General features: G+C 40.6%; 1 protein-coding gene across 2 annotated transcripts in view; it reads left to right on the top strand.

The window, feature by feature from the left end:
- Pcsk2 (proprotein convertase subtilisin/kexin type 2) overlaps positions 1 to 20,610 on the top strand; it is a 280,435-nt gene that overhangs the window by 122,495 nt on the left and 137,330 nt on the right. The window lies entirely within an intron of this gene.

The raw sequence follows: 20,610 nt of genomic DNA, 5'->3' as shown, positions 1-20,610 counted from the left end.
AGCTCATGTGTCATGTACTGTCTCCTTGGGTGTTTCCACATCTCCCCTTCCTCCTTCTGGGACTCCACCTCTTCTGATGAAGCCAAAGTTTGAATTTACTTTATCAGTCACTAGTGATAACACTATTCTTTCATATTACATTGGTGGTCAGCTAAGATGCCACCCCTTCATTAAGGCAGTTCTCCTCTTTCCTATAGTTAGGCAACTGATTTTTTTCAACCTAATCATAGAATTTTATTACTACATGTGCTGCCAAATTTTGTTTAATCAACCAAAGTCAACCAGTTCAATCTATTAATATCCTTCAATTTGCTGATTCTGCATCCAGAGCAAGACATTTCTCTTGAGTTAGTGTCAGGCATCAGCTGTTGACCGAAAGAGCTTGGATTACCTCATTACAGCCTTTTCACCACTAAATAAACGCCTGTTGATCAACATTTTATTAACTATGGTTCACCCATAGTTAGCTTTGTTTCTTTTCCCAGAAGAAATTTGGGTTCTCAATCTCCATTGAACCTCTTTCATCCCTGCACAGTGATCTTTACAGAATTTACCACAATCTACCTCACTCCTCAGCATGGCTATTAGCTCCCTCCCTACATGTGTTAGGCAGAATAATGACTCTTTGCCTTCCTACTCCAAAATATTCATGTCCTGATCCCTAGAACCTGTGACTATATTATGTCAAATGGCAAGGGGAATTAAGGTCATGGGTGGAATTAAGATTGGTGATAGACTCACTTTGAGATAGGGAAATTATCCTGAATTGACTGGATAGTCCCAATGTAAGCACAGGTATCCTTACAAGAGGAACGTAGAAAAGAAAGTAAGGCCAAGGCCAGACAAGAAGAATTTGACCCACTATTGATGCCTTTGGAGATAAAGAAAAAGGAAACCATGAGCCAAGGAATGCAGGCAATCCCTAGAAGTCACAAAAGGCAAGAAAGCGGATCCTCCCTAGAGGAACTCCCACCTCTAGAGCTCTGAAACTAAGTTGATGTGGGGTTTTTTTATTGTTTTATTATTCATATGTGCATACATGGCTTGGGTCATTTCTCCCCACCCCCTCCCTTACCACCCACTCGGCCCCCTCCCTCTCCCCCCCACCCCCTCAATACCCAGCAGACACTATTTTGCCCTTATCTCTAATTTTGTTGAAGAGAGAGTATAAGCAACAATAGGAAGGAACAAGTGTTTTTGCTGGTTGAGATAAGGATATCTATACAGGGAGTTGACTCACATTAATTTCCTGTGGGTGTGTGTTACCTTCTAGGTTAATTCTTTTTGATCTCACCTTTTCTCTAGTTCCTGGTCCCCTTCTCCTATTGGCCTCAGTTGCTTTTAAGGTATCTGCTTTAGTTTCTCTGCGTTAAGGGCAACAAATGCTAGCTAATTTTTTAGGTGTCTTACCTATCCTCACCCCTCCCTTGTGTGCTCTCGCTTTTATCATGTGCTCAAAGTCCAGTCCCCTTGTTGTGTTTGCCCTTGACCTAATGTCCACATATGAGGGAGAACATATGATTTTTGGTCTTTTGGGCCAGGCTAACCTCACTCAGAATGATGTTCTCCAATTCCATCCATTTACCAGCGAATGATAACATTTTGTTCTTCTTCATGGCTGCATAAAATTCCAAGGTGTATAGATAACACATTTTCTTGATGCATTCATCAGTGGTGGTGCATCTTGGCTGTTTCCATAACTTGGCTATTGTGAATAGTGCCGCAATAAACATGGGTGTGCAGGTGCCTCTGGAGTAACCTGTGTCACAGTCTTTTGGGTATATCCCCAAGAGTGGTATTGCTGGATCAAATGGTAGATCAATGTTTAGCTTTTTAAGTAGCCTCCAAATTTTTTTCCAGAGTGGTTGTACTAGTTTACATTCCCACCAGCAGTGTAAGAGGGTTCCTTTTTCCCCTCACCCTCGCCAACACCTGTTGTTGGTGGTGTTGCTAATGATGGATATTCTAACAGGGGTGAGGTGGAATGTTAGTGTGGTTTTAATTTGCATTTCCTTTATTGCTAGAGATGGTGAGCATTTTTTCAAGTGTTTTTTGGCCATTTGAATTTCTTCTTTTGAGAAAGTTCTGTTTAGTTCACTTGCCCATTTCTTTATTGGTTCATTAGTTTTGGGAGAATTTAGTTTTTTAAGTTCCCTATATATTCTGGTTCTCAGTGCTTTGTCTGATGTGTAGCTAGCAAATATTTTCTCCCACTCTGTGGGTGTTCTCTTCAGTTTAGAGACCATTTCTTTTGATGAACAGAAGCTTTTTAGCTTTATGAGGTCCCGTTTATCTATGCTATCTCTTAGTTGCTGTGCTGCTGGGGTTTCGTTGAGAAAGTTCTTACCTATACCTACTAATTCCAGAGTATTTCCTACTCTTTCCTGTATCAGCTTTAGAGTTTGTGGTGTGATATTAAGATCCTTGATCCATTTTGAGTTAATCTTGGTATAGGGTGATACACATGGATCTAGTTTCAGTTTTTTGCAGACTGCTAACCAGTTTTCCCAGCAGTTTTTGTTGAAGAGGCTGCTATTTCTCCATCGTATATTTTCAGCTCCTTTGTCAAAGACAAGTTGGTTATAGTTGTGTGGCTTCATATCTGGGTCCTCTATTCTGTTCCACTGGTCTTCATGTCTGTTTTTGTGCCAGTACCATGCTGTTTTTATTGCTATTGCTTTGTAATATAGTTTGAAGTCAGGTATTGTGAAACCTCCTGCATTGTTCTTTTGACTGAGTATTGCCTTGGCTCTTCGTGGCCTCTTGTGTTTCCATATAAATTTCACAGTAGATTTTTCAATCTCTTTAATGAATGTCATTGGAATTTTGATGGAAATTGCATTAAACATGTAGATTACTTTTGGGAGTATAGACATTTGTACTATGTTGATTCTACCAATCCATGAGCATGGGAGATCTCTCCACTTTCTATAGTCTTCCTCAATCTCTTTCTTCAGAAGTGTATAGTTTTCCTTGTAGAGGTCTTTCACATATTTTGTTAGGTTTACACCTAGGTATTTGATTTTTTTGAGGCTATTGTAAATGGAATTGTTTTCATACATTCTTTTTCAGTTTGCTCATTGTTAGTGTATAGAAATGCTAATGATTTTTCTATGTTGATTTTATATCCTGCTACCTTGCTATAGCTATTGATGATGTCTAGAAGCTTCTGAGTAGAGTTTTTTGGGTCTTTAAGGTATAGGATCATGTCATCTGCAAATAGGGATATTTTGACAGTTTCTTTACCTATTTGTATTCCTTTTATTCCTTCTTCTTGCCTAATTGCTCTGGCTAGGAATTCCAGTACTATGTTGGACAGGAGTATAGATAGTGGGCATCCTTGTCTGGTTCCTGATTTTAGAGGGAATGGTTTCAGTTTTTCTCCATTAAGTATAATGCTGGCTGTAGGTTTGTCACATATAGCTTTTATACTGTTGAGGTACTTTCCTTCTATTCCTAGTTTTCTTAGAGCTTTTATCATGAAATGATGTTGGATCTTATCAAAGGCTTTTTCTGCATCTATTGAGATGATCAAGTGGTTTTTGTCTTTGCTTCTGTTAATGTGGTTTATTACATTTATTGATTTTCATATGTTGAACCACCCCTGCATCCCTGGGATGAAGCCTAATTGGTCGTGGTGAATAATCTTTTTGATGTGTTGTTGAATTTGGTTTGCCATTATTTTGTTGAGGACTTTTGCGTAAATGTTCATTAAGGAGATTGACCTATAGTTCTCCTTTTTGGAGGTATCTTTGCCTGGTTTTGGGATAAGTATAATACTGGCTTCATAAAATGTGTTTGGCAGTTTTCCTTCCCTTTCTATTTCATAGAACAGTTTAAGGAGAGTTGGTAACATTTCTTCTTTAAAGGTCTGATAGAATTCAACAGAGAATCCATCAGGTCCTGGACTTTTCTTTTTGGGGAGACTCTTGATTGCTGCTTCAATTTCATTTTGTGTTATAGATCTATTCAGGTGATTAATTTCCTTTTGGTTCAGTTTTGGATGATCATATATATCTAGAAATCTTTCCATTTCTTTAAGATTCTCAAATTTATTTGAATATAGGTTCTCGAAGTAGTCTCTGATGATTTCCTGGACTTCCATGGTGTTTGTTGTTATATCCCCTTTTGAATTCCTGATTCTACTAACTTGGGTTTTCTCTCTCCTCATTGTAGTCAGGTTTGCCAGGGTCTATCGATCTTGTTTATTTTTTCAAAGAACGAAGTTTTTGTTTCATTAATTCTTTGTATGGTTTTTTTGGTTTCTGTTTCATTGATTTCAGCTCTTATTTTTAGTATTTCTCTCCTATTTGTTTTGGGATTTGCTTGTTCTTGTTTTTCTAGGAGTTTGAGATGTATCATTAGGTCATTGATTTGGGATCTTTCAGTCTTTTTAATATATGCACTCATGGCTATAAACTTTCCTCTCAGGACTGCCTTAGCTGTGTCCCATAGGTTCCAGTAGGTTGTGTTTTCATTTTCATTGACTTCCAGGAACTTTTTAATTTCCTCTTTTTTTTCATTGATGATCCATTCTTTATTAAGTAATGAGTTATTTAGTTTCCAGCTGTTTGCATGTTTTTTGTCTTTACTTTTGTTGTTGAGTTCTACTTTTACTGCATTGTGATCAGATAGTATGCACGGTATAATTTCTATTTTCTTATATTTGCTGAGACTTGCTTTGTGCCCTAGGATATGATCTGTTTTGGAGAAGGTTCCATGGGCTGCTGAGAAGAATGTATATTGTGTAGAAGTTGGATGAAATGTTCTGTAGACATCAACTAGGTCCATTTGATGTATTGTATATTTTAGATCTTAGATTTCTTTATTGATCTTTTGTTTGGATGACCTATCTATTGATGATAATGGGGTGTTAAAGTCTCCCACAACCACTGTGCTGGCATTTATATATGCTTTTAGGTCTTTCAGGGTATGTTTGATGAAATTGGGTGCGTCAACATTGGGTGCATGCATACAGATTGATGATTATTATTCCCTTTTGGTCTATTTTCCCCTTTTATTAGTATGGAATGTCCTTCTTTATCTCGTTTGATAAATGTAGGTTTGAAGTTTACTTTGTCAGAGATAAGTATTGCTACTCCTGCCTGTTTTTGGGGGCCATTGGCTTGGTAAATCTTCTTCCAGTTTTTCATCCTAAGCCTATGCTTATTTCTGTTGGTGAGATGGGTCTACTGTAAGCAACAAATTGTTGGATCTTCCCTTTTAATCCATTTCATCAAGCGGTGCCTTTTGATGGGTGAATTAAGTCTGTTAACATTAAGTGTTAGTGCTGATAGGTATGTGATGATTCCTGTCTTTTAGTTGTCTTAGTTGTTTGAAGGTTTGATTGTGTGTACCTAAGTTGAGGTTACTCTCTACTTTCTTGCTTTTTCTTTTCTTGTGGTTTGGTGCTGCCTGTCTTTTCATGGTTAAGTGGGGTTTCACTTTCTGTGTGCAGAATCCCTTGCAGAATCTTTTGTAGTGGTGGCTTTGTGGTCACATATTGTTTTAGTTTCTGCTTATCATGGAAGACTTTTATTGCTCCATCTATTTTGAATGATAGTTTTGCTGGGTAGAGTATCCTGGGGTTGAAGTTATTTTCATTCAGTGCCCGGAAGATCTCACCCCACGCTCTTCTTGCTTTTAATGTTTCTGTTGAGAAATGTACTGTGATTTTGATGGGTTTACCTTTGTATGTTACTTGTTTTTTCTCTCTTACAGCCTTTAATATTCTTTCCCTAGTTTCTGAACTTGTTGTTTTAATGATGATATGTCGTGGGGTAGTTCTATTTTGATCTGGTCTGTTTGGTGTCCTGGAGGCCTCTTGCATCTGTATGGGAATATCTTTCTCTAGATATGGGAAATTTTCTGTTATTATTTTGTTGAATATATTATGCATTCCCTTCACTTGCACCTCTTCTCCTTCTTCGATGCTCATGATTCTCAAGTTTGGTCTTTTGATGGAATCGGTGAGTTCTTGCATTTTCTTTTCACAGGCCTTGAGTTGTTTAATTAATAGCTCTTCTGCTTTTTCTTTAATTACCATTTCATCTTCAAGTTCTGAGATTCTGTCTTCTGTTTGTTCTATTCTGCTGGATTGGCCTTCCGTTTTGTTTTGCAGTTCTGTTTCGTTCTTTTTTCTGAGGTTTTCCATATCCTGGGTGGTTTCCTCTTTAATGTTGTCTATTTTTGTCCTGAGTTCATTTATCTGTTTATTAATCGTGTTCTCTCTTTCACTTTGGTGTTTTTACAGTGCTTCTATGGTTTCCTTTATTTCTTCTTTTGCTTTTTCAAATTCTCTATTTTTGTTGTCTGAGTTTCTTGAGTGTCTCCTGTACATTTTGGTTGACCCTATCCAGTATTATCTCTATAAAATTCTCATTGAGTACTTGTAGTATGTCTTCTTTTAAATTATTCTTGTGGGCTTCATTGGGTCCTTTGGCATAGTTTATCTTCGTTTTGTTGGAGTCTGGATCTGAGTTTCTGTTCTCTTCATTCCCCTCTGGTTCCTGTACTAATTTTTTGCTGTGGGGAAACTGGTTTCCCTGTTTTTTCTGTCTTCCCATCATTGTCCTTGGTGTTGTTACTGTCCCTATACTGTGTGCAATTAAGTATTTTCTAGCTTGTAATAATAACAATGGTAATATTTAGAATGGAAGGGTGAGAGGAGATGGAAAGCAAGAAGTTAAAGAAAAGGGAAAAACAAATAAACAGACAAGTAGGAGAAAACAAAACAAGGAATCAAACAAGAAAGTTTCAAAGGTATAAACAGGGAGGGTTAGTGTACTAATCGACAGTAAGCTTGTCCATGTCTTCCCAAGCCATCTGGGCATGGGCGACTGGCGGCCTGGGGGCACTCCTGGTTTCTCCATTTAATGTGAAGTGGAGATGCTCTGCGCTGGCTGGAGGTGTGGAGGGGTCAAAGTTTTGCCTCTTCTCGGTGGTTTTCCCTGCAAGGTGTGTCTCCAGCGTCTCTCCAAGATTTCACTATAGGAGGCATGCTTTCTGCTTCCTCCCTCTAGCCGCCATCTTGGAATCCAGTTGATGTGTTTTTTAAGCCACTAAGTTTACGGCAATTTGTTACAGCAGCCATGGAAAACTAAGACACTGCTGAATGAAAATCCATTTTCTCCTACTATTTCTCCAAAAGCAACTCTCTGCTATGGATGGTTCTGTGCCTTCCAGGAGAGCTATTGCAAAGTCATTCATTATGTTCTTCATTTGTTCTGCACCGCTGTGCTGGGGCTCATTAACTGCCATCACTGGGTGATCTGGTCATAAGTAGAAGTATGTTAAGAATCAATAGCTCTGACCTTTATTCCCTGTTGTTGCTTTAGTGTTCGTGGGCTGTTTGGCTTGGCATTTGAATAACTCTCCAGTTGCCTGGTCCTGGGGATGCACAGCCCACAGCCCCCAAATGTTTCAGACATGCCTACTGCAGTTTCAATACACATTTCTTTTCTATCCTGTCATCCCAGAATGTTCCATTGGCAACTGATGGAACAAAAATGGCAAGAATAAATTGACAAGGCTTTGCTGTTGACAAAGGGGAAAACCTTTGAGGAAGATTAAAAACAGATGCCTTTGAGGAAGAAAGAAGGAAGGAAGAGAACCTTCCCTTCTCTTTACCTCTTTGGGTCATTGTCCTAATTAGAAAATCAAACCTTATTCAGTGTCTAGTCAATAAAGAAAAGGAAACCCCAGATACTCAGGAGACAGAAATCAGGAGGATTGCAGTTCAGGGACAGCCCAGGGGGAAAAGTTAGTGCAACAAGCTGGGCACGGTAATGCATGTTTGTAATCCCAAATATGCAGAAGGTATAAGTAGGAGAATTGCAGTCCAAGGCTGGCCCAGGCAAACAGACAGGACTCTGTAAAGCAAGAAGGGCTGGGGACATGGCTTAAGTGTAGAATGCCTATCTAGCAACCATGAAGCCCTAAGTTCAAACTCTAGTACTGCACAAAAAAAAGAAAGAAAAAGAAAACTACATTTTCAATTTGTGTTCTGTAGCAGTAAGCTTATTCTTTGTCCCCACTGAATATTTGTGAAGAAACAATACTGCAACCATTGGCATGCCAAATAAATGGTGGGTGCAACCCTCCCCTCAATATTGAGCCATAAAGAATGTGCCTGAAGAGACACATTCAGGCACTTAGGGAGCCTTTTTAGGGAGCACTTTCACCCAGTGCCCTCCCACCTCCCATGTCTTAATCCTTCCTCTTGGGGGTGTCCAATCCAAGCCCTTATCCTTTGTCAGGGAAACCAACAACACACCTCCCCAAACATCCCTTCCTTGCACCAGTTTCAACCACCACCATGGAGAAAGGCTGTGTAATTAATGAGTCCCTGCAGAAGGGTGAGTGAGGCAGAACACCTGGATGTGTCATCCTTCCCAGAGGACTCATTTCCCAAATCATTTTAAATAGAGTTGTAATCAACCTGGATAATGAATGCTTAAAATTAAAGCTTAACTCTTTGTGGCCTAGTTCAGTCAATGGGCATGCACTCAGGACCAGTGATTTGCATGGCGGGTGGCTTCCTTTGTGCCTCTTAAGTCACACCACTTGCACTGTAACCTAAATGTTGTCCCTGATTCCTGATAGATGGAAAACTCCACGGACATATTGCTCATAGTAAATATTCCAGGAACATTTATAGCATATTTTATAGTTCCTAATAAGGAAAGTTTATTTCATGTGATCCTTGCCAATAAGCCCGTGAGGTAATTCTACCACTCCATACTGTGCATCAGGGCCAATGAATTTCCTATAAAGGGACAGAAAGCAAATACTTCAGGCTCTGCAGGACACATAGTCTCTGTTGCAACTACTCAACCTCATCACATAGTGTGAAAGCAGCCATGGATGGGATATAAGCAAGGAAGGCTAGCCTTGTATCCAACAGACTTCATTTATAAAAACCACAAGCACACTGCATTAGCCACATCCCTGCTCTGAATGAAGAAAGCTTGACTTAGAGAATTTGAGGATCCTACCTCAGAGCTTGCATGAATACAAAGGAAACCATGCCAGAACCTGAGCCCAGTTTTTTCGGACTTCAAGTCTATGTTTGTTCATTTCATCAGGCCAAGTCAGGGCACAGAACTTAGCACTCAGGAGAGTCATGATTTTGGATCAACTCAACCACACTCTCCTCTCCACCCAGTCACCCTTGTCACCACACATGGCAGCAGTGGGAACTAGGGTATCACTATTAGCCTGGGGTCTTGGAAACCAAGTCAAGGTAAGTGATCCACAGAACCAAGCCAGGCCACTTTGACACTATTTTTTAGCTCTCTCCCTCAAAGCTGGACAGATGGATAGCATAATTGAATGAAACTGCAGTACATCTTCAATCGGATTCATTTTGCCTTCCGGAAGCACAAGACTGAGCTTCTCCACACACACAGAATGGAGACTATGCAACCCAGACACATCCCACCCGGCATCTTCTCTGGTTCCCTAGAAGAACAGGAACATGTGCACCAGCATCATGACGGCAGCTGTGTACGACAAAGCTTCTGTTATCGTGACATGCTGGAGCCAGCAGAGTGCTGAGCACCTTCTCTGAGAGCCCTGCTGACCTGACTTCACCTGTCCCCACACTCACCCCACCAACACCTTCCCAAAGAGGTACAGTGCTCAGTGGGCTGCTCAGATATGAAGATGCTGGTGGTCACAGCTGGAATGGAGAGGGCAGAGCTTTCTCCATCCTTCTTTCTACCTCATTTCATCTTCCTACTCCTCCTTCCATTTTTCCTCCAAGAATCCTTCTCTATTGGTCCAAGGTCCTTCTACCTACCTGTGTCCACATGGCCTCGGCCAGCTCTCTGGAGTGTTGCACTGTCGTCTGGAGTATTGCAATATTAATATTATAGTGACTTAGCCGTGCTTTGCCTCTTTTCTGCTCTCACCTTGAAGGAGACTCTGACAGAGAGGATCATGTCATTTTGGCCAAGGACAGCATTTAGAGGCTTCTGTGTTCTCTCCACATCCCAATCTAGCCAGCCTTTCCTCAACATCAGGCATAGTATTTATCATCTTTTAATATTCTTTACTCCCCTAAATCCAACTCCTAACCTTCCCCCACCACCCTGGAAACAGGAACAAAAGGAGGTTCAAATTCATCCTAAAGCACAACCTAAAGCCCAGTACACACATTCCAGCAAACTTGGGATCTGGGATTTCACCCTCTAGTGGCACTCTTATTGGTTCCCTTTGCACCTGCTCCACTAGAAACATCTTTTGCTTCCTTCCTAATTGCACTGATTTATCTCATGGTATACCTTGTGTACAAAGCATTAGATGATAGATAGCAATTTGTTAATATCTCATCACTGAGATGCAGTGGCTGGACCTGTGTTCAGAGGCACACAGTCATATCCTCTTTCCTCAATTGATCGTCTTCATTTGTGCAAGATGGGCAAACCTCTGTAAATGAGGGCAATCAATATTGTGCATTCAGCCATAATTGTGGCTTAACTCGGTTTTCTTTCAAAAGTTAAGCCGTGGGATTTGCACATAATTGGGTCTTCCAAAAAGTCATACCCACCTGCTCATGGAGGAAATTAAGCAGCCATGCTCCCTGACTGTTGGACACCTGCTCTCTCCCTCCCTGTGTTTGACCTACCTGGGTCAGGCGCTCTTCCCCTACTCTCTCTCTTCTTTAAATCTCTGTTTGGATCTTAACAACAAAGGCCAGCAGTTAGTGGCAAAGCAGATGAACTAGAACATCTAGTCTAAGAGTGACCTCCTCTCTCCAATCTCCCACTTCACCCCCAATGTAGCTTTTTGGGGTTCTTTGTTTGATGAATCGTGTTCAGCTCACAAGTTCAAAATGACATTATGCACTGCTTGGAAAGACAAAATCAAAAAGAGGACAAGACCTAACAGTGAACCCTAATGTAAACTGTGGGCTTTGAGTGACAATGATGTCTCTACAGTATTGGAGAAAAATACTGATGATGGAGAAAGCTGGGCATGTTTGGGGTCAGAGGGTAGATGGAACTTTCTATACTTTCCACCTAGTTTTGCTGTTAACCCAATACTACTCTAAAACAAAAAATGTCTTTTAAAAAGAGGTGATGTGCTCGCCTGCAGGGGGACTTCGCATTCAGGACACACATAGGTATGAACTACAACTAGTTCTCTTCCCATGTTTAATTTGATTTTCTTCAATCAGCTAATAGCAAGAGGAATGAGGCAAAAGCACTCTGGGCTGCTTTGAAATACGACATGCCTATCTTGGGATGGCTTGGAACAAGGGAAGTCACCATCCCACAGCCTTCCACAGGGCCTGAAATACTGTGACAGTATTGGTGATAATTTTAGTAGAAATTGCTGGCATTTCTTGAGCACACTGTAGGCAGGTGTCTGTGGGCATCATCTTATTTGAGCCTCACCACAACCCAGACAAGAATTGGGAGTAGAGGAGAAATACGGTACAGTAGAGCAGTTTATGGGCCCTGCAGTTAGATTGCCTGGCTATTGTATTGCTCAGTAGGGGCCGTCCTGTTACACAGCCAGCAGCTTTTAAACAAGAGGAAGTTATGGAGGTAGAAGGCCCAGATCAAAGTGTTGGCAGGTCTGGGTTTGGGGGACCATGAGGGAAGGATCTGTTCCAGAACATTCACCTTGGCTTGTTGATAACCATCTTCTCTCTGTATCCTCACATCAATTTTTCTGTATATACCAGCATCCTTGATTCCTCTTAAAAGAATACCAGTCATATTGGACTAGACTCCACCCTAATGACTGCATTTTAACTTTATATCTTTAATGACACCATCTCCAAATACAATCACATTGTGAGATACTGGGGGATCGGGACTTGAACTTTTGAATTATGGAGGGACATAATCCAATCTCTAATGGGAATGAACCATGGCTCTACCCTTGTCAAGCTGCATGGTTCTCAACCACCCACTGATTTCTTCATGCCCACATTCCTAACCTCTCATGAGAGTGCTGTGAAAAATAATTAGGGTGATGTACATGAAGTGCTTAGAGCCCTGCTCAGCACATAGCAACCTCTCAGTTCATGTTAGTTATTAGGGCTCATCCCCTTGGTACAGGTTAGCAATGAGGTCTACGTGGTTCAGTAGCCTGCACAAGCTCTCAAGCCAGTGAACAGCAGGTACAATAGGGCCTGGAATTCAGGTCTGCCTGTTGCAAGACCAAGCTCACATCCCTCCTTTTCCACAAAAGTAGACTTTTTACACTAAGTAGAAGCCAAGCTGTGTTCTTCTTGCCTTGAGATGAATGATACTCACCTCCATCTGTTTCAGTTCTCCCAACTGCTCAAAGTTTGAAATGAAAGTCCCCCACCATGCCTCTGGCACCTCCTGTGAGAAAGAACAGACCTCTCCCTCTACCACCCACCCTGTGAGCACATACCCAAAATGACTCACGTTTGCTCCCCTCCCCAAAAGGGCAACAATGATAAAGATGAGACCAAGGAGCATTCTGACTTCAGCCTTAACCCAGCATCCCAGAAGGATGTGCTCAAGCCCACCCATGGGTGTTCTGGCTAAGGTATTAGGTGAGATACTTCTGCCACTGCTGTTTCTGTTTTGTTTTGACCTTTTAGGAAAAAAAAAAAGAACTTTGGTCCATCATAAAGGGTAGGTAACTGACAGTGCAAACTAAGAGGTTTTTCACAAATAAAGGATATATGTTCTTTGGAAATGTTTGCAACATTCTTCATACACCCCTGTTCTCCACCCCCAATCCTGCATTGACACTACCCCCACCAACAAGGTGAGTAGAGACTCTGCTTTCTTAGGTAAATGGAATATATTTTCCTGTGCACCTGAGAGCCTTCCTTGAAATCTATCAATGAAATGCTCTTTTCCCTTGCCTTTTCTGTGGTTTGATTTGATTTCAGATCTTGATCTGTATTATGTCAGATGTGGTCAAGAGAAAGGAGTCAGGAGCCCCTAGCAAACTAGTCTGCGACCCTAGCTGCACATTAGAACCATCTGAAGAGCAACTACTGAGGCCAGGGACACCTGTCATTTGTATTTCGCCACTCTGGGGTTTGAGCACTGGAGTCTTACCAACTACCCAAGCAATTGCACTGTTTAGCTGGGGCTGGGGAACTTCTGCTTCACAGACAGAGGCACAGGTAAATACACAGTACCAAAGGAGCTCAGCTCGGTTGAGGAGTTCTCAACCCCGGATGTGAAATACAGTGACCCGGGGACTTTTAAAAAGACAAGGTCCTTTGTGGTTCCCAGAGCACTGGATCACAACAGCCACGTTAAGCCTGTTCCCCCACATGCTCACGCACTGTTGGTGAGCATGTACGTTTATTATAAACTTTCTGGAAGGTGTTTGGTGATCATTGCCTTTTGAAAATTGAAAATCACTTATTTGTTAGCCAAGCAATCCTTCTGCCCATAATTTACCCTCATGTACTTGAAAAATATCACCATAATGTGTGCGTGCGTGAGTACACAATTAACTGTGTGATTGTGTGTGTGGAAATATCCACTGCAGCATTGTGCAAAGCTGTAAAATAACAACAACAAAATATGCAATCAACCAGTATGTCCTCCAGCAAGTGACACGATCATTAAATTTGCTTTAACCACATGAAGAAATAATATGCAGCTGCTAAAAGGAATGAGGATTTTTAAGGAAGATATTTAATGGTTTTGTTATTTCCATATGCAATAGTTTTCCAGATTTTAATCATCTACCAGTATTCTTTAAACACTGAAAAAAAAAAAAAGCCCTAAAATTTCAGTAAATGCCAGTTGTTATCAGGCAAGTCTTGGCAATATTCCTTAAATGTTTGCTTTGCTTTTTTGTTTTGTTTTCTTTGATGCTGGGGATTAAACTTGGAACCTCCCACTTGCTAGGCTTGAGCCATGACACCAGTCCTTTTTTGCTTTGCTTATTTTCCAGATAAGGTCTTGCGTTTTTGCCTGGAGTTCAGCCTCAGATTGTAATTCTCCTACCTATGCCTCTTGCACAGCTGGGATGAGAGGTGTGTACCACCATGATCACCTTACTGATTGAGATGGGGTCTCACTAACTTTTGACCAGATTGACCTCAATCTGTGATCCTCCTAAACTTCACCTCCCAAATAGCTGCGATTACAGACATAAGCCACTGCTCCCAGAGTGCTTTGTTTTTTTATTTGCTTTGTTTTTTCAAAACTAAAACTACCAGCCATCATCAATTCTAAAATGCATGCTGTTCTCAACAAATGACAAGAATGAAAGTTCAATGCCAAGAAGCTCAGAGAATAGGAGTTGGCAGCTGGGGAGAAAATCCAGAATCAATAATGAAACACTCTTTCAAGACATGCTGGATCACTGAGGCACTTGAGAACAGAGGATAGCATTGCATGGGAAAACACAGGCAGGAATTATTCTGACTTAGACTCTGGCTCTTAGAGGAGTTTTAGGAACATGATAACCAATTTATTTTGCTAGCAGTTTTGTTGTTTCCCTTTGCAAAAGTGATAAAATAAATCTTTGTTCAAATAAAACTGTAAGAGCACTTTAAATATGAAATAAAGTCTCTAATGAGAAGGAAAGCATTTTGCTATAGTTTAATTCTTAGTGGTTATATTCATTTCCTACCCTTGCCATAACAAATGACCACAAACTAGATGGCTTAGCACAGCAGAAATTGATGAAATTGATTCTCTTGCTGTTCTAAAATCAAGATATTGGCCAGGCTATGTTCTCTGAAGTTTCTAGGAGGGGATCTTTCATTGCCTCCCCCAGATTTTGGTAGATGTAACTGTCTGTTCCTTGGCTTGTAGTAACAAAAAGCCAGTCTCTGTCTCCACATGGCTTCCCGTGGACACATTTCCCCCTATTGTAACAACACCAGCCATATTCGATTGAGGGCCACCCTACTCTAGTACGCCCTTATATTCACTAATTACATCTGCCACAATCTTATTTCCAAATCAGGTCACATTCTTTGGTTTATAAACCAAGAAACTATACACCAGGATAAGATAAAAGCAAAGAGAGTTTATATTTGGGTACAGAATAGATTTTGAAACCAGTAGATGTAGAGTCAGTAAGAAACCAAACAAATTGCTTTATCAAGGGGAAGAAGGATAGGATTTTTAGCAAGAAAAAAAGGGGAGTAATGGAGTGACTTGAAGTAACTTCTGTTGAACAGCTTTCAATTGACCCTGTTAGTGACACAAGCTATTTTAAACAGATTTAGGTTGGTGCTGGGTGTCTATTCATGCTTTAAGCTGTACATGATTGGTTGCTAGAGTGGCTATCATGAGGGGTTATCAAAAAGCAGTAAGTCTTTTGGAGTAGTGAGAAAGTTTACAGAAGACCTGAGATAGGAGACTTGCAATCTGTAGCCTTACAAGTGCTTTTCCAGACAGCAATCTTGATCTGGAAGTTAGTGTTTGAAGGTCTTGTGTCCGTGAAACAAACTGCAGTCTGCCAAATGTGATCTCAGGTTTCCAGAGAATTTTGCTTCCTCTTGGCCAAAATGCAGCCACCTTATTTTTTATTTCCATAGGAACCACAGGTTAGGACTTCAGTGTATCTTTCAGGAGTACACAATTCAACCTGTAACAATGGTAAATAATAATAATTCTTAGTGATACAGAAAACAGTAATGTTGTTACCAAACAGCTGGTTTGGGATCCTTTTGATCTGCCCAGATAGGAATCATGTGTAGGTGTGAAGATTTTGCTCTCTCCTGGCAATCCCAGATCTTTGGGTGCCCAAATCCTGGGGCTGAACTGGAAGACCCAGAGGCTTATGGTCTCGTGCTCTAGGAGCTGGGGGCCTATTGCTCCAGGTTTAGCAACCAGAGACTTGTGATTCTAGGCAGTCAGGTTGGATGTTTATTGCTCTGAGCTTTAACCACTAGCAGCCCTGACAGCTACTTAGCTTCCCAAAGTGGTGGACTGTGGCAGCAGACAGCAGCAGATGGGGCAAGATGGTGCCTTCTAGGGTTACAGGTCTTGTTCCAACCTCATATGCCATGTTGACAAATATTAGAGCTCTCAGGCCTAAGGTGTCTGAGAGCTTTTCCCTTAAAGGTTTGCACTTTTTTTTTTTTTGAACTCAGACTTCACATTTGCTGAGCAGGTGTTGTTACTATTTGAACTACTCCACCAGCCCTTGAGATCTTTGCCCTTAAAGCTTCTCAACTCTGGAACTCTTCCAATGACAGTTTCTCATCTCCAGCTCTTCAGTTTCAGTGTCTGCATCACCTCTACTTCCTGGTATTTCTGGAGCTCTTCAGCTGTCCTTTCATTGCTACTGCCACTAGTCCTGCTGCTGCTGCCAGGACAGTAATGACTACTGCCTCCACTGCTATTGCCACTGCTCCTATCCTCTCTTTGTGTTACCAGCTCAGCCCATTATACTAATAAGAAAGATCAAAAGTAGTCAACAATAGATTATTCAAGCCCTTTTGGGCTGGTGGAGTGGCTCAAGTGGTAAGAGCACTTACCTAGCAAGTGTGAGGCCCTGAGTTCAAACACCAGTGCTGCCAAAAAAAAAAAAAGAAGAAGAAAGAAAGAAAAGAAAAGAGAAGCCTTTTTTGGACCTAATATTGCAAAATCAGGCAGCAGCACAGGAAGGTGTCTCCCACCCTTCTCACTTTGTGAGCCAACCAACCTGAATATATGGCCAGAAAGGCAGTGTGGCTAAGGTGTCTGCACCAATTACAGCACTCCATCATGCAAATGAAGGACTGTATTTGCACCAGTAACATTCCTTCTTCTGGGTCACCAGGGGAAGTGCTCACCCTCTGTCTTGGGTGGAAATGGCTACAGTGTTATCTGGAGTTCACTGAGGCTTGTCATGGGAAACAATCCAGCACAAGCTGTCTGAAATAGTCATGGTTAGAAGAGTGTCTTTAGAAGCCAGAGTTGTGCTCCATCAGCAGGCAGTTGTGGTTGCCATGTAACTTCCTCGAGGTGTTCATGTGTGCAATGTTCAAAGTAGTCTGTGCTGGGATGAAGGCAGCGTGGCTCACCCTTGGCTGATAGTCTTTCACTCAAGGCAGCCAGGGCACCAAGGAAGGGTCTAGCAGCTGTTAATTAAGGAGTAAAATGGCCCCAGACCTTGACATTTTACCTTTAAAGAAGGTAAAACAAACAGTAAAGGGATGCTTAAAATAAAGGCTTGTCATTAACAGGAATAGTGATTTACAGAATTTAACAGTGCTTTAATAATGTTTAACTCTTACTCCAGGGAACAGTGGCTCCCTCCAACCTGTGTCAGTGAGATACAATTGATAACATTGTTTACAACTCTGGAATAAAACCAAAATTCAGGAGAAAGCATGGGCATTTATCCTATTTAGGGTCTTTTAAAGAATTGTAGTAGTAGGAGACAGACTCTTATAGCAACTGACTTGTGTTCTATGGGAGGAAGGAAATAGGCAGAATTTTACAAAGCAAAATCCATAACCATGCAAATTATTTTGCACAAATTATGATTGACGAAGCCAAATGGTCAGTTTATGGCTCAAAAAATCTACTACCTATTCCTGTTCAGTTGCAGATGTGACAAGAGCAAGTAAGGCCGGATGCCGGTGGCTCATGTCTGTAGTCTTAGCTACTCAGGAGACAGAGATCAAGAGAATCACACTTTGGAAGCCAGCCCAGGCAAATAGTTCTCAAGACCCTATCTCAAAAAAACACCATCACAAAAAAAGGGCTGGCAGACTGATGGAGTGGCTGAAGATGAAGGCCCTGAATTCAAACCCCAGTAACTTAGAAAAAAAGAGCAAGTGAGGAGCCAAGATACTGTGGTTTTTTGTGGATTGGACCATTTTAAGGTATTCAGTTAAGGATGTACATGGTGCTACTCCCTTCTATGAGTAGAACTCTACTGCTGTATTCTGGGGACTCTGAACAAAACTCAACTATTTTATTAGTTCAGTTCACAGAATCATAGATTAATAAACTTCAGCATTTCAGCAACGTAATAACTGTGTATTTTATGTTGCTTTTCTTGTACTTACTACAAGCAAAAATGTGCCTCATCTTTGGAGACAGGTGTATCCCTTGCTCCCCTTTTTCCTGGCACCTCTCTACCCAGTACATTCAATGCTAATTAACAGCTGTTTAATTATCAGTCCAGCAGGTAAGTGATCATGGCTCAGGTCCTTAAAGAGTTATATCCCAGGTTAAGCCGTCCCAGATACAGGAAGGTTGTTACATGCCTGTAGGGAGAAGCAATGTGGCTTAATGGAAAGCTCATTATCATTTAGAATTGGTCAACCTGAATAACAGTTGTGCACATATGTAAAAGTAATATTTTAAAAGTTGAACCATAATTGTAGAGTATCCATCAGTTCACTTTTGACAAAATAATAACCAGTAATCAGCACTCCTACTTTCTTATATTTTTGCTTATATTTTTATTTGAGCAAATATTTAGGACTATGGTCCAGTTTGGGGGAGCATTCCCCAAGCATTATTTTTTGAGACGGGGAAGAAGCTATTATTAACTTGTATAAATGTCTTTAGTATTGTGTCTAAATGGTAATAAGAAGCATCACATGTGAAAAGTTAAAATTCAGAGGAGTCCTTTCTAAAAGATGGTCTTTTATATATAATGTAAGAAATATAGTTTAGACCCTAGGAAATACTTCCCCGACATTAAAGGCTTTCTCACACACAGAATTATAGCATTGAAATCTTCACGAGAGGTATTTAGCAATAGTTTATAACCTCATCTCTCTGGTCATGGTAATTTTGGTTATAATAGAAAGCAATCTAAATGGTCAATAAGAGGAAAATATTTGGGTAAATTGTGGTATCTGGCTCTATGGATGTGTACAAATTAAAATATTAAAGCTATGTAGTAGAATATTAAAATTCTATGGGAAGATACTCAGTAAAGAAAGAATACACAATTGTATCTATAGTATGATAACTAATTATGTGAAAATTAAGTGTAAATATGATTTAAAAGTAAACAACCCCCCCAAAAAAATACAAACTATTGATACAGTTACATGGTGACATTGTGAAAACACTGTTCTCTAGGTATTTGTGTGTAAATATATACTTTGAAAGGCTTTCATCTCTCTCTTGAAATGTAACTGTGATCTCCACTGAGAGCAGGAAGATAAACTGATGATGTTTCTTCCAGGCTGAGGACCCCTAAATCCCCAGGTTCCATGGAGAAGTAGTATCTAGAGACTGCAGCATCACTGGCTTCCATTAAAACCTCATTGATGGAATTAAAAATTAATTTTATGGAAAGGAATCTAAGCAGTCTTTTCATTAGAGTGCACTAGGTTTAATTGAGTTTGGAGTGATTGTAACAGTCATCCCTGCACTGTAATCTAAAAAAATGAAATCGGATGTGAGTCTTTTTGTTCTTATGTTTCATATGGATGAGTTTTCAACCTTCCACACAGTAGTTGCCCTTGCTTCCTCAAGATTCTAGCAAGGAAAAGTGCTATGTCAAAGAAGTTATTCATGGTAAAGAATCCAGGACAGTGAGAATCCCTCAGTGGAAGCCAATGAAGACCTCCCTTTAATGAATAGAGCAGATAAAAGTCTCATTGTGGGACCAAAATGAAAAAATACGATGATTGAACTCAGGTTCCTTCCTTCCTAGGCCGAAATGACACTCAATGGGAAGCTAAAGTGTCAGTATGGGAAGATCTCCAGGGTAGGGCTGTAGGAATTATAGTCAGAATCCTTTATAGGGAGAACCTGGTGAGTGAACCTCTGGGATAAATTGGCTCCAAGAGTCCCTTACCCTTGTATCACTTTCCTGAGATTCAGATTCTGGAAGACAGACAGCCATGGAGGCACCTCGAGGCCAAAGGAGCCACTGGTGTCTCCACAGCAGACAGTGCCTAAAATTTCATTCCTACCAACCCAGAACCCAATGGACTCAAGGCTGTCTCAAGGTAATACACTGGGGAGAATTGGAAACAAGAAAAATGGATGCTAGGCCACAAAATACAGTAATAATAATTACCCTGCATATACCCTTTTACACCTGTACCTAGTCCTTGAACTTGTCAATGTACAGAATGGCCATTGCTATTAGATGATAAAGTAGTGAATGCCCAAGTAAAAGAAAGTTTCCTTATTGAGACAATGCCTTAAGATGGCCCAGAGCCTGCTTGAACTAAATCAGCTCCTAAATTTCATTTCCATCTAAGAGGGTGGGGTTCTGCCTGACTATCCAAAAATGAAATGTCAGTATTAGGAAAGTAGTGCCATCCATTAATCTCTTCCAAAAGTCTCTCACGTTCTGCAGCTTTGCAAAGGGACTTGATGGTTCTCCAGTATGTATTGTCTTACATTGTTTGGTTTAGTTTGTTTGTTTGTTTGCTGATTCTCAAATATGATAACACAATACTGTCAACAAATGTAAAGGCTGGAAAGCCCTCCAGAAATATGAGCTGTGTGTTTTTCAATCTCTTCCTCCCAGAATTCACATGTCTCCTTTCCTTAATAGAAATCTTCTATTGTCTGGTTTTATTTCACTTAATGACCCCTGCCACTTTGTCTCCCTTGAAATCACTTTTCTGCATCTAATTCTTATTTTAAGGAAACGCCCTTCAAGCCATCACCAAGGCCTGTTTTCTAGGAGCAATGACAAGTAAATGTTCTTAGAAAATAATCA

Source organism: Castor canadensis, chromosome 5, assembly GCF_047511655.1.
Source record: "Castor canadensis chromosome 5, mCasCan1.hap1v2, whole genome shotgun sequence".
NCBI lineage: Eukaryota > Metazoa > Chordata > Mammalia > Rodentia > Castoridae > Castor > Castor canadensis.
The sequence above is the reverse complement of the archived record's forward strand: the minus strand, read 5'-3'. Positions and strand labels throughout refer to the sequence as shown.